Raw genomic sequence first — 12,122 nt, 5'->3', positions numbered from 1 at the left:
GTTAAGTGCCATCGAGTCGGTTCCAACCCATAGCGACCCTGTACAGGGTTTCCGAGGGTGATGATTTTTAGGAACTGCTTATTAAGGAGAGATTTCTAAGACATGCCATGCCAATTACTTTGGTATTTTGGAGCAGACACCCTCATCTCTCACTCACATAGCCACTGGTGGATTTGAACTGCTGACCTGCTTAAACCACTGCATCACCAGATAGCCTTTCTTGCCAGGTAACTGTGTTGTTTAACAAACAGAGATATTTATACTAAAAATATCAATATTAGGATGTTAGGTGGAAGAACAGAGTTAAGACCCATGTGTGCTTTCCTCCTTCTATTTCAGAGAAATAAAAAGAAAATAGAAACTTATAACAGGAAATTATGATACTGAATATAAATTACATGTTATTTAAATAGCAAATGCCTATGTCTCCATTTTCTACTTTACTCTAATGCTTGGGTAAATCAGATAGGGATGGGTAGATAGACTTGTCAGACACCTGTCCTCTGAAACAACCTCACCAGGTGTTGCCTGATTTCCTTGGTTCTGGTCCCATAGGTGATGGGATTGATCAGACATGGGAGAAGTAGGTATAAGGCGCTAAGAAGGTTGTGGCCATCTTGGGATGAGTACAGGCCACATGGTACATAATGGATGAAGTCATAATGAAAAAATAGACAGTGAAGGTGACAAGTAGGTGGGAGCCACACATGTTTTTCGGGCTTTGGATCGGGTCTCCTCTGATGAAATCCAGAAGGCAGCATGGATGATGCGGGAATAGGAGGTACCAAGGAGAAGCAAGTCTAGGACTCTGTTGACGATGCGGATACGGAGGCCCACAGTGTTGTTCAGGGAGATTTCTTCACAGGAGAGCTTCATCACGGTCATGTGCTCACAGGCAAAGTGCTGGATGATGTCTGAGTGGCAGAAACAAACCCTGGAGGCCAGAAACACCACAGGAGTCACACTGAAAGTGCTCAAGGCAGCTGCCACTCCTACCAGGCCAGCCAGCAATTGGACTGTCACTGTATCTGGATAGCAGAGTGGGTAGTAGATGGCCACATAGTGGTCCAGGGCCATGACCAGAAGGATATTGCAGTTAAAGATAACAAAGAAGCTGATGCAGAACATCTGGAGGATGAGACAGTGGGTCAGGGAGTTGAAATGGGAGAAGCTGAACAGCATATTGGGCACCACTCTCATGGCAGCACAAATATTGACAACTAGGAGCAGGCGATGAGCACATACATGAGCTGGTGTAGACTCCGCTGGACGGCCACTGTGTGGATAACCAGGGCACTGACCGAGGTGATTACCAGATAGAGGCTGAGGAAGGGCGGTACCAGGAAGTGGCGGGATTCCTGCAGCCCTGGGAAGCTCATCAGGAGGAAGCTTGTGTAGGACACGTTGAAGCTTCCATTGCTCTACCCTGACATCTTCTCTGGGGAGCAGGTTGGTTCCAGGGAGAAAAGAGGAACAAGAGGCCTGGTATCTGTACCTGGTCCTTGCCTGGCCCAGTCCCAGCCTCACCAGGCTGGACTGGGTCCTTTGACCTCCATGAGTCTTCAGTAAATATATCTTGAGAGAGAATGAAATGCTATCTTTCTTCATTTAAGGAAATATCTCAAGGAATAACATCGTTTTATTGTCCCATCTTGTTCATTTTCATTCTTTGTTTCTACAAAGTCATTTTGTTATTGTTAGTTGCTGTTGAGGTGAATCTGACTCACAGAGACCTCATGTGTGCATAGTAGAACTACTTCATAGAGTTTGTAAGACTGTGAAAACTTTGGGAAGCAGATATCCTAGTCAAGACATCTCTGAGTGGGTTCGAACTTTCAACTTTTTGGCTAAGGGTTGAGTGTTTAACTGTTTGTGCCATTCAGAGAATCACGAAGGCATGGACCATTCCTTGATTTCTTCCTTCATATGTTTACTGAGCACCTATTTTGTGCCAGGCCATAAGCTACATGTGTGAAACACAACAATGAGCAACATATTGCTCTTCCCTGACGGAGTCCATATTCTACCGAGTGGACTAGAAATGGCAAGCAATAGTCAAAATACATTGTGTGACAGGATATTAAAATGACTCTTTTAGTGTTTCAATTTTAGGTAAGAATGAAAAGGCAAGAGGAAAACAAAAATTAAATACCTTTTCTCACATTATGAAGATGAGGACTAAAAAAGGAGATGGCTGAAATTAGTGTTGGAGCCTTAGTCCAACACCCCCCCTGCAGAGTTTAAAAAGTGAATATTGTAGATTTGAGAACGTCTTGGAAGAAAGTTTGTATTTTTTCCTCCACTCATCTGTCAGTTTGTCATACTGTGGTGGCATGTGAGTAGCTGTGATTCTGAAAGCTAATGCCACTGGTATTTTAAATACCAGCAGGGTCACCACCCATGGTGGACAGATTTCAAATGAGCTTCCAGATGAAGACAGACTAGGAAGAAAGAGTGATGAACTACTTCCGAATATTTAGTAACTGAAAACCTTATGAACAGCAGAGAAACACTGTCAAATACGGTGCCAGTAAATGAGCCCCTCAGGTTGGAACGCCCTCAAAATGTGACTGGGGAAGAGCTGCCTCCTCAAAGTAGAGTTGACCGTGATGATGTGAATGGAGTAAAGCCAGGAGAAAAACCCATGGAATCTTCATTTGCTGATGGGGCACAACTCAAAATGAAGAGAAACAGATGTAAACATCCACTGAAAATTGGAATATGGAATGTTCAAAGTATGAATCTGGGAAAATTGTAAGTTGTCAACAATGAAATGGAACACATAAACATCGATATCTTAGGCATTAGTGAGCTGAAATGGACTGGTATTGTCCATTTTGAATCTGACAACTGCATGGTTTACTATGTTGGGAATGAAAAATTGAAGAGGAATGGTGTTGCATTTATTGATTTATTGTCAAAAAGAACATATCCAAATCAGTCATGAGGTACAACACTGTCTGTGATGGGATAATATCCATGCGCCTACAGGGAAGCCCAGTTAATACCACTATTACTCAAATTTATGCACCAACCACTAAAGCCAGTGAGGATGAAATAGAAGAATTCTACCAACTTCTTCAATCTGAAATCGATCAAACATGCAATCAAAATGTATTGATCATTACTGGTGATTGTAATGCAAAGGTTGGGAGCAAAAAGGAAGGATCAGTAGTTGGAAAATATGGCCTTGGTAATAGAAATGATGCCAGAGATTGCATGATAGAATTCTGCAAAATCAATGATTTGTTCATTTAAAATACCTTTAGACAGCATAAGAGACGACTATACACATGGACCTCACCAGATGGAACACATAGAAATCAAACTGACTACATCTGTGGAAAGAGATGATGGAAAAGCTCCATATCATGAGTGAAAACAAGGCCAGAGGCAGACTCTCCAACCCCAACATCCATTTTACATGGCCTTCTCTACTCTGTATGTGTGTCTCCCCTGTGGGTTTCTTATAAGAACACTTGCCTCAGAATTTAGGGTCTACCCAGATAATCCTGGCTGATCTTATCTCGACATCTTAATTTAAATACATCCATCCTAATTAGTTGCTGTGTACATGATTCTGATTCACGGTGATGGTATGTTGGTCAGAGTAGACCTGTACTCCATCGACTTTTCAGTGACTCATTTTCCACAGGTAGACCACCAAGTCTTTCTTCCAAGGTGCCTGTGGGTAGACTTGAACCTCTCATCTTTTATTTAGCAGTCAAACATGTTAACCGTTTGCACCATTTTGGGACTCTCAGGTATGTCTGCAAAGACCCCTTTTTCCAAATAAAATCACATTCACAGGTTCAGGGGTTAAAACATGGATTTATCTTTTAGGGGCCACCATTCAATCTACTACAACCTCCAGATGTTGGGTGCAAGAGAATGAGAGCTAGCAAGGGTGGTTTGGCCTGGGGAAGTTCTGGGTGGAGAGGGATGAAGTAGGCATGTGAGTGTGGAAATCATGGATGGAGGAGCCAAGGATGCTACTCCCCAAAAACCCATCTGGTCTGGGTCATAAAGTCCTTGATTGCAGAATTCAGCTCACAAGGGTGGAAACCCAGCCCTTGAAACTCAAGGGCTTTGCATGTGGGTCAGAGCTACCAGAAAGGCTTCCTGGGGGAGTTGAACTTCAAGCCTCAATCATTCCTCAGTTATAACTAGAGCAAGTTAGACCCAGACACACACACATGAGGGAAGACAGATGCCATGTGAGGATCTTCTAGTAGAGGACTGTCAAGAAACCAGGGAATACTTGGCATTACCACAAGGACAGAATTTATATGACTGAGACCCTGATTTGGACTTTGAGCCTCCAGAACTGTGAGACAATAAATGTCTGAGCTTTAAAGGCACCCATCTGTGGTATTTCAGTCACAGCAGCACTAGGTAGCGTTAGGCCAAAGCTGCTCTTTGATGGGATCCGAAGCTTGACTTCACTCTCTGGGACTGATGGAAATCTTGGCAGGTGGAGCATGTGAGGTGGCTTCTGGGGACAGGATCCTCACTGAAGCCCCTAAAATATGCCTTGTTGCTTCTGCCCTGTCTCTGGGCAAGGTTCATCAGAACGTATAACCTTGGGTCTCTCTCTCTTCCTCCATTCCCACCCTTGCAACCCATGGGCCTTGGAGTGTACTGATGGGTGGTGTGGAGAAGCAAATCAGGAAGCTTGAAATCACACAGATTCTGGGGTCTGTCTCTGGCCTTCTAACTTCTGTTCCATAAGAGGAGGGGACTGGACTGTGTGACCACTCCTGGTCATTCCCTCCTTAGCTCAAACTTCCAATGTTTCTAATAAATTTCATAGAGTTTAGAAAACTCTTTCATGTTCCTCAGCATACCTGGCGGGTAGGTGGCACACCTGACATTACAGATGAGCAAATTGAGGCTTGGAGTGAGTGTTTTCATAGTTGCTTGGTAACAGATTTAAGCCTGAAACTCTTCATGTGCCCTGAACTTGCTCTAGTGCTGGGGTGGGGTACGGGGAGTGTAGAAAAGTTGGGAGCTAGAGGGCAAATTCTTCTCTCCACATGTGGTGAGCATGGGACCTGGCTAGCCCTGGTCCTCTTGCTTATCCTGCTCCCTTAGCCTGACATCCCCCAATTTATGTGGGTCTAGACAACAACAACCTGGTGTGGTGCTGTGGGTTAATGCACCAGACTGCAAAGCCATTTGAACTGCAAGGTTTGTGGTTCAAGCTCACCAGCTGCTCCTCGGAAACCCTATACAGGGTTGCTATGGGTCAGAACCAACTTGATGGCACTTAACAACAACAACAACAGACAACAACAACTATTAAATGGGTGTCTATTGCCTCAGGCAGGTTCCCTGGCCTCACAAACCTTAGCTCCTCCTCTGGAAAAGGAGCTGCAGGACTTTCCATATAGACACAGGGAAGTAGGCCCCCGGCCCAGGGGAGGACAATCAGCTCTGAAATCTCCTCACATGCATGGGGGAAGCAGATCTTTCCAGATGGGCCTCGGGTCCAGTCCTGCCTTGGTCTGACAGGAGCTCTTTCAGTAGCCGGTGGAGAGCAGAGCTGGACTGGGTGCACCGTGTGCTTTTCCACATGAGCCCCCTTCTCCTCAGCAGATTCACATGTCCGTCCAGTCTTTGAGTGAAAAAAATCAGTGTCCAGAGGAGAATAAGGCACCAACTGTCTGACTCTGAAGAGCCTGTCCTGATTTCTTGGGCCTGGGACCTGACTCTGGGAAGCCCTGGGTATCGGGTACCTGTTACCAGTGAGTCTTCTAGACTCCCTCATTGGCTTTTCCTTTGACTGGCTAGGGGCTAGCGGGAAGGAATGACCCATTTAATGAGCTCTTTAACTGGGTTGTGCATCTATTGTGTCACACGACGTATTTTATTTAAACTCCACACACCCTAGTAAGGTTGTTGTTGCTGTTGTTAAGCGCCGTTGAGTTGGTTCCAACTCATAGTGACACTGTATGGGGTTTCCAAGGAGCAACTAGTGAGTTTGAATGGCCAAACTTGCTGCTCAAACTGACCTTTCAGGCCGGTGTTTCTCCTACAGCACCACATCATTAAATTCATCCTACAGATGAAGAAAGTGAGGCTGACAGTCAGTAACCAGCAGCAGCAGCCACAACAAAAACGTGGCAAGATGGCACCTGGAGTCAAACCTGGTTCTGATCCCCATTCTCCTTTCCCCAGACTGGAGCTAACTTCCCACCCTCTGCATGAATGGGATGTTGTCTAGACTGAGTGCATGAAGGCAGGAGTCAGGTGGAAAGAACCGACGGCTGGATCATAGCACTTGCTCAGAAGAGAGTGGCCTTACTGAAAACCCACTGGCCTGACAGTCCAGGGCCTGGGCACTGTGCCCAGCCATCTACGACCTTGCTCTGTGACCCTGCGCAGGACCTTGCTCTGTGACCCTGGCTCCATGCGTCTCATGTACATACGGAAGCCGTGGGGATTCTCCACTCAGAAGGTCACTGGGCTGATTTCATAGCTTTAAGAAACCCGGCTGCAGACCCAGAGACCTCAGGTTGTGGGACGTAGGAAATCTGGTAGGTGTGATATGGCTTCTAGGTGTATACTGTATGGGAGAGGCAGGTGCCGGACCACCTAGTGTTGACTCTCCAGAAAGCCAGGAGGTCTCCCCTGCCCCTGTTGGATTTGTGACACTCCTTCCTTCTGTGTGCTAACAAGTCATTTGGCAGTGGAGGTCCTTTGGTCTCTAAACGAGGCATTAAGAGCAGCAGGAGCAGCCTCTTCCTCCCCATACTGCACCCAGGATCCGTGGGCTGGGGCGCTTGACTTCTGGCTGTTATGTTTGACCTGGTGGGAACCTACTCCACCGCACACAACCACCAGCCGCTTGAGATCTCGCGGTCAAACCTGCACTGCTCACAACAGCCACTAGATGGCACCCAGTCACCACACCAGGCTTAAATCTGCGCTGGAGGTAGAGTTCAGTCTGTGCTGGGTCAGTTTGAGGCATCTCATCCTCATTCATCCCTGGTGCTCCTATTTTCACTCCTAGCACTGCCTGGACCCCAGGAATGTGAACTAGAGTCAGTCAGGCCATGCTGGTGTCAGGGTCTGGAGTAGGAGATCTGGGATTTAGTTCGGACTCATCCTTATTTGAACTTCAGAATGCTTCTGAAAAATGGGCATAATAATGTGCCAACCTCATATTAATTCATTTATACATCAATTCAAAACATGATTATTGAACACTTACTAGGCTAAGTGTAATATACGGTTGTGAACAAATAAAACCTCATCAGAATGTTTTGAGGATTAAACAACTAGTTGTTATTTGGGCAATTTCATTTCACAGTGACCCCATACATGTCAGGGTAGATCTGTGCTCTGTAGGGTTTTCAGTGGCTGAGTTTTTGGAAGAGCGTAGTGGTTACGAATCGGGCTGCGAACCTTAAGGTCAGCGGTTCGAGACTACCAGCCGCTCCGCGGGAGAAAGATGAGGCTTTGTACTCCCGTAAGGATTTACACCCTCGGAAACCCTGTACAGGGTCTCTATGGGTCGGAACCGACTCGACGGCACTTAACAACAACAACATCGCCAGGCATTGCTTCCCAGGTCCCTCAAGTGAATGCAAAACTTGTGGTTAGCTGTCGAGCACATTAACCCTTTGTACCATTCGGGCACTTGACCAACACACAGTATGAACTCTAGTCCTCACAACGACCAGATGTGGTTGGCCCTATTATTTCCTCATTTTATGGAAGAGGAAGCAGATAAAGCATTTGTCCAAGGCCATACTACCATAAGCAGCAGAGCTGAGATGGGCTGTCTGATTCTAAATGCTACTCCTTCTAACATTTAACTTGGGGTGATGGGGCAGAGTCGTGTGACTCCCCTGAATTCCCTTGAAATCTTCTTCAAGTAACCTTGGACCACCTGGGTCCCTTCCCCATTCAGATCCTCAGCCTCCTCCTCCTGCAGTTCTGATGGAGACAGGGGCTGACAGGTTTGGCTGGAAAAGTCAGAGGTCGCTAAGACATCACCAATGATTTAGGGGTCCTAAGACAGTCCCTGGTGTGGCACTGTAGGATAAGCACTATAGGATAACTGCAAGTTCGGCAGTTGAAACTCACTAGCCACTTCTCAGAAACCCTACACAGGGTTGCTATGGGTCAGAACTGACTAGATGTCACAGGAACCCCAGGGTGATAACAAATGATACAACACACTTAGTTACTGACAGAAAGGTTAGAGCCCACACAGAGGCACCTCAAAGAAACCAGCCGTTCACTGTTCTGAAGGAGAGCAATGCAGTAGACTGCTTCTGTAAAGCGTTGCAGCCTTGGAAGTGTCTGGGACAGCTCTATGGGGTCTAACAGGGTTTCTGTGTGGTGGGACCCACTGGATGGCAATGGCTTGCTTTGGGTTTTCTTTCTCTTGTTGTTGTTGTGTGCCAGCAAGTTAGTTCCGACTCACAGCAACCCAGTATAGGGTTTCCGAGGCTGTAAATCTTTATGGGAGGCAGAAAGTTTCATCTTTTTCCTGAGGAGAAGCTGGTGGATTTGAACTGATGACCTTGTGGTTAGCATCCCAACTCATAACTCACTACACCACCACCTAGCATTTGTTCTTGTTATTAGGTCCTGTACCATTCTCAGAATTGAGCATTTAAGGCTACCACATTTTTTAAAAAAATATTTTTATTTTTTTTGTGTGGCATGATAGCTCATTTCATCTTGTCTCTGATGTAACAGGCATGCGAAATTCTGGGACCTGGTGCGGAGCCTGGCATGGACTTTGTTGTTGTTGTTAAGTGCTGTTGAGTTAGTTCCAACTTACAGCAATCCTATATTGAGTTTCCGAGGAGTGGCTGCTGGGTTTGAACCACTGACGCTGATTCTAGCCGTCCAGTGTGTATCCTAGAGTGCCACAATCAGGACTAAGAGAACAAAAATAGTTTTTGAACGGCTGACTCCAAATCCTATGCTTACTTAACAAAGCTATAAATAAATGAATACTGTTGTTGTGTGCTGTTGAGTTGGTTCTGAGTCATAACAACCCCATATAGCGTTTTCAAGGAGCAATCAGTGGGTTTGAATTGCTGACCTTGTGGTTTGCAGCCCTGTGCTTATCCAATAGTGCCAGACCAGGACTCCATAAACTAATATTAACCACTGTCATTTGATGAACAATTTACCATGGACAAGGCCTGAAATGGGCATTTTATATACATTGTCTTTAACCTGACAACTTTATAAAATAGATACTAATAATCTTCTGGAGTCCTGGTGTAGCACTGTAGGATAAGCACTGTCCTGAAAGGGCAGTTTGAACTGTAAGGTTGGCTGTTCAAACTCACCAGCTGCTCCTCAGAAATCCTATACATGGTATCTATGAGTCAGAACCAACTCAATGGCACTTCACAGCAATAATATTACCTCTGGAGTCCTGATGTGGCACTGTAGAATAAGCACTGGCCTACTAACTACAAAGTTGGTGGTTTAAACCCACCAGCCGCTCCTTGGAAACGCTCTGTAGGGTTGCAATAGGTTGGAACTGACTTGACAACACTTAATAACAACAACAACAATATTATCTCCAATTTATTAGTGACGACACTGAGGAGTTTAACAAGTTGCTTAAGTTACACAGTTATTAAACTTAACTGGCAGACTGGGATCTGAACCCAAACTAGTCTCACTTCAAAGTGAGTATTCTTTATAGAGGTAGTGTAGTGCTTAATGAGGTCTGCATGGTGCTAATTTGTAGGTTGGCAGTTCCAATCCACCAGCAGTTCTAGGGGACAAGATGTGGCTTCAGTCAAAAAATTCAAGCCTTGGAAACCCTATAAGCATTCTGTCCGATAGGGTCACTATGAGTCCGAATTTGGTTTGGTTTGGTTTATTCTCTATAGGGTAAGGCTGTATGAGGCGGCAAGCTTCATGTCTCTGAGGCTCAGTCTACTTATCTATGAAACAGGCATAATAATGCCCACCTGACAGGTTTTTTCTGAAGAGTAAAGGAGCGGATGCAGATAAAATGTTTAGCTCTGCAACAGTAGTGTTGGTCACTAGCATCATCTTTACATCATCCTCCCTTCCCCCTGTGGCCCCTTGAGGAGAAATGGGCTAATCAATCTCTGTGAGCTATTGTGGGGAAGGGACCCAGTGCCATGTGGACAAGCAGACATCTTTCAGGGATGAGTGCCCAGCCCCATTCCCCAGAAGCAGAGAAGGCTGCTGCCCCACCAAGGGTCATGGGATGGAATGGGGTGTAGAGGATAAAGTTGGGGCAGACCTCTCCTCAGATTGAGGGTAGCCGTGAGGCTCTGGGGAGCCCAGCAGCCCCTCAGATCTCTGGACGGCCACAGAGGGTTACAGAAGCCCCAATGGTGACGGCTGCACCTGGGTTGTGCAGCCTGGAGAAACCTAGGTGCCAGTGGGGACCTCTCTTCCCCTAGGGCTGGCCAAAGTTTGGGCCACTGAGGAGAAAGTTGTGACCGCATGGGATGAAGTAGTGGTTGCTCAGACTTTCCTCACTCTGAGCTCATCACACTTGGTCTCTGGGGCTGGCAGGATGATTTGCAACCAATTAGGGCATAATGAGCTGGACCTTGGCGGGCCCGTGGGGCTCCTGGACACGCGGGCTCAGCTGGACACCTGGGGCCCAATTACAGCAGCCAGAGCCCTTTGCCAGGTCCAGCTGTGGCCCTGGCCCCAAGGAGATCAGCCCGTCCCCAGGTGCCCATTTTGCTCATCAGGCCAAACTTTTAATGAGTGGAAATGGCGACTTCTCTCACTTAACTAAGGCCCAGGCATGCCACCTGGGTCCTGACCAGTCTCTCCTTAAAGAGCCAGAGCAGTTTCTGGAATAAAACTTGCTGCAGTTTAAATTGATTGGTTAATAGACAGAAAGGTCATGTGGGGTCTAGATGCTGACCCACTGTGTGAGCCTGGACAAGTCACAGCACTCTCTAGGCCTTAGTTCTCAGGGCTAATACTCACAAAGTTGGTGTGAGGCACAGGTGAGATACTACTTATTAAAAAGATGAAGGAAAGTGCTCATCAGGTGTGAAAAGTCATTATTGGCCGGGACATTGGTCCTGACCCCCACTTCTAGTTAAATGAGTCAACTCTGGGTGCTCATGGAAGTAGCCGTGTAGCCCCTCCCTGCTCTGTGGGTCCCTGTCTAGTCTCTTCTGACTGGGCCAAGCTTTCAACCTCACATTTTCTACATTTCTCCTTGACCAACTTTTCCTCCCCTCCTCCTCTTCTACCTCTTACAGGTCCCATTGAGAGTTTAAGAGTCCTGATATTAGCAAGTTCATCCTCTTGTTGCACAGATGGGGAAATTGAGGCCCAAGGAGATACAGGGGCTGAAACTGGAACTTTTTCTTTTTTTGGGGCTAGGTTACAATAAACCTTTATGCACATATATATTGGCCTTCTTGTCAACCCAGTGAAGGTTGCTAGGCAAGCATCCATCCACTCATCTATTGTGGCTTAACTTGCAGATTCTGAAGTCTAACTGAGGATCAGTTCTGTCTCCACTGTTTATATCTGTGTCTCAGTTTTCTCGATGGAAACAATAATGCTTATCTCCTACGGCTATTGTATTAGGTGAATTAGAATCCATGTAAAATGTTTGGAACTAAATGCAGTATAGGGACTTTTAATATTTAATACTAGCTATTTTCCTTCTTGGAGTCCTGGTGTGGCGCTATAGGATAAGCATGTGACCATAAGGTCAGTTTGAATCCCAATGTCAGCCGTTCAAATTCACCAGCTTCTCCTCAGAAACCCTATACAGGGTCTCTATGAGTCGGAACCGACTCAATGGCACTTAACAACATCTTTCTTATTATTGCTTCAATCAATTCAATCAGCAAACATTCATTGTGTTCCTACTATGTGTTGAGCTTGGTGGTGGTAGGGTCTGGGGATATAATAGTGTACAAAACCACAATGGCATTTGTCTTTGGGAGCTCAATTTTGTGGGGGAGACAGGCGTATAAAATGATAATTTCAAGAGTAGGGGATGTGACAGGCTGAGGTTGGGATAAGCCAACGAACATAGCAAATGGGTCCTAACCTTGCCTGGAGGTGGAAGGAAGGTACGGGTGGGGAAGGTGTCCCTGAGGAGGTAGAAATGGGGGCAGCCA

At 46.1% G+C, this 12,122-nt stretch overlaps 1 pseudogene; it reads right to left on the bottom strand.

The window, feature by feature from the left end:
- Positions 1 to 488: 488 nt before the first annotated feature.
- On the bottom strand, positions 489 to 1,433 carry LOC102832288 (annotated as a pseudogene).
- Between the last annotated feature and the right edge of the window lie 10,689 nt (positions 1,434 to 12,122).

Source organism: Chrysochloris asiatica, unplaced genomic scaffold, assembly GCF_000296735.1.
Source record: "Chrysochloris asiatica unplaced genomic scaffold, ChrAsi1.0 scaffold00140, whole genome shotgun sequence".
NCBI classification, from domain to species: Eukaryota; Metazoa; Chordata; class Mammalia; order Afrosoricida; family Chrysochloridae; genus Chrysochloris; species Chrysochloris asiatica.
Note: the sequence above shows the minus strand (reverse complement) of the source record. Positions and strands in the feature narration are given on the sequence as shown.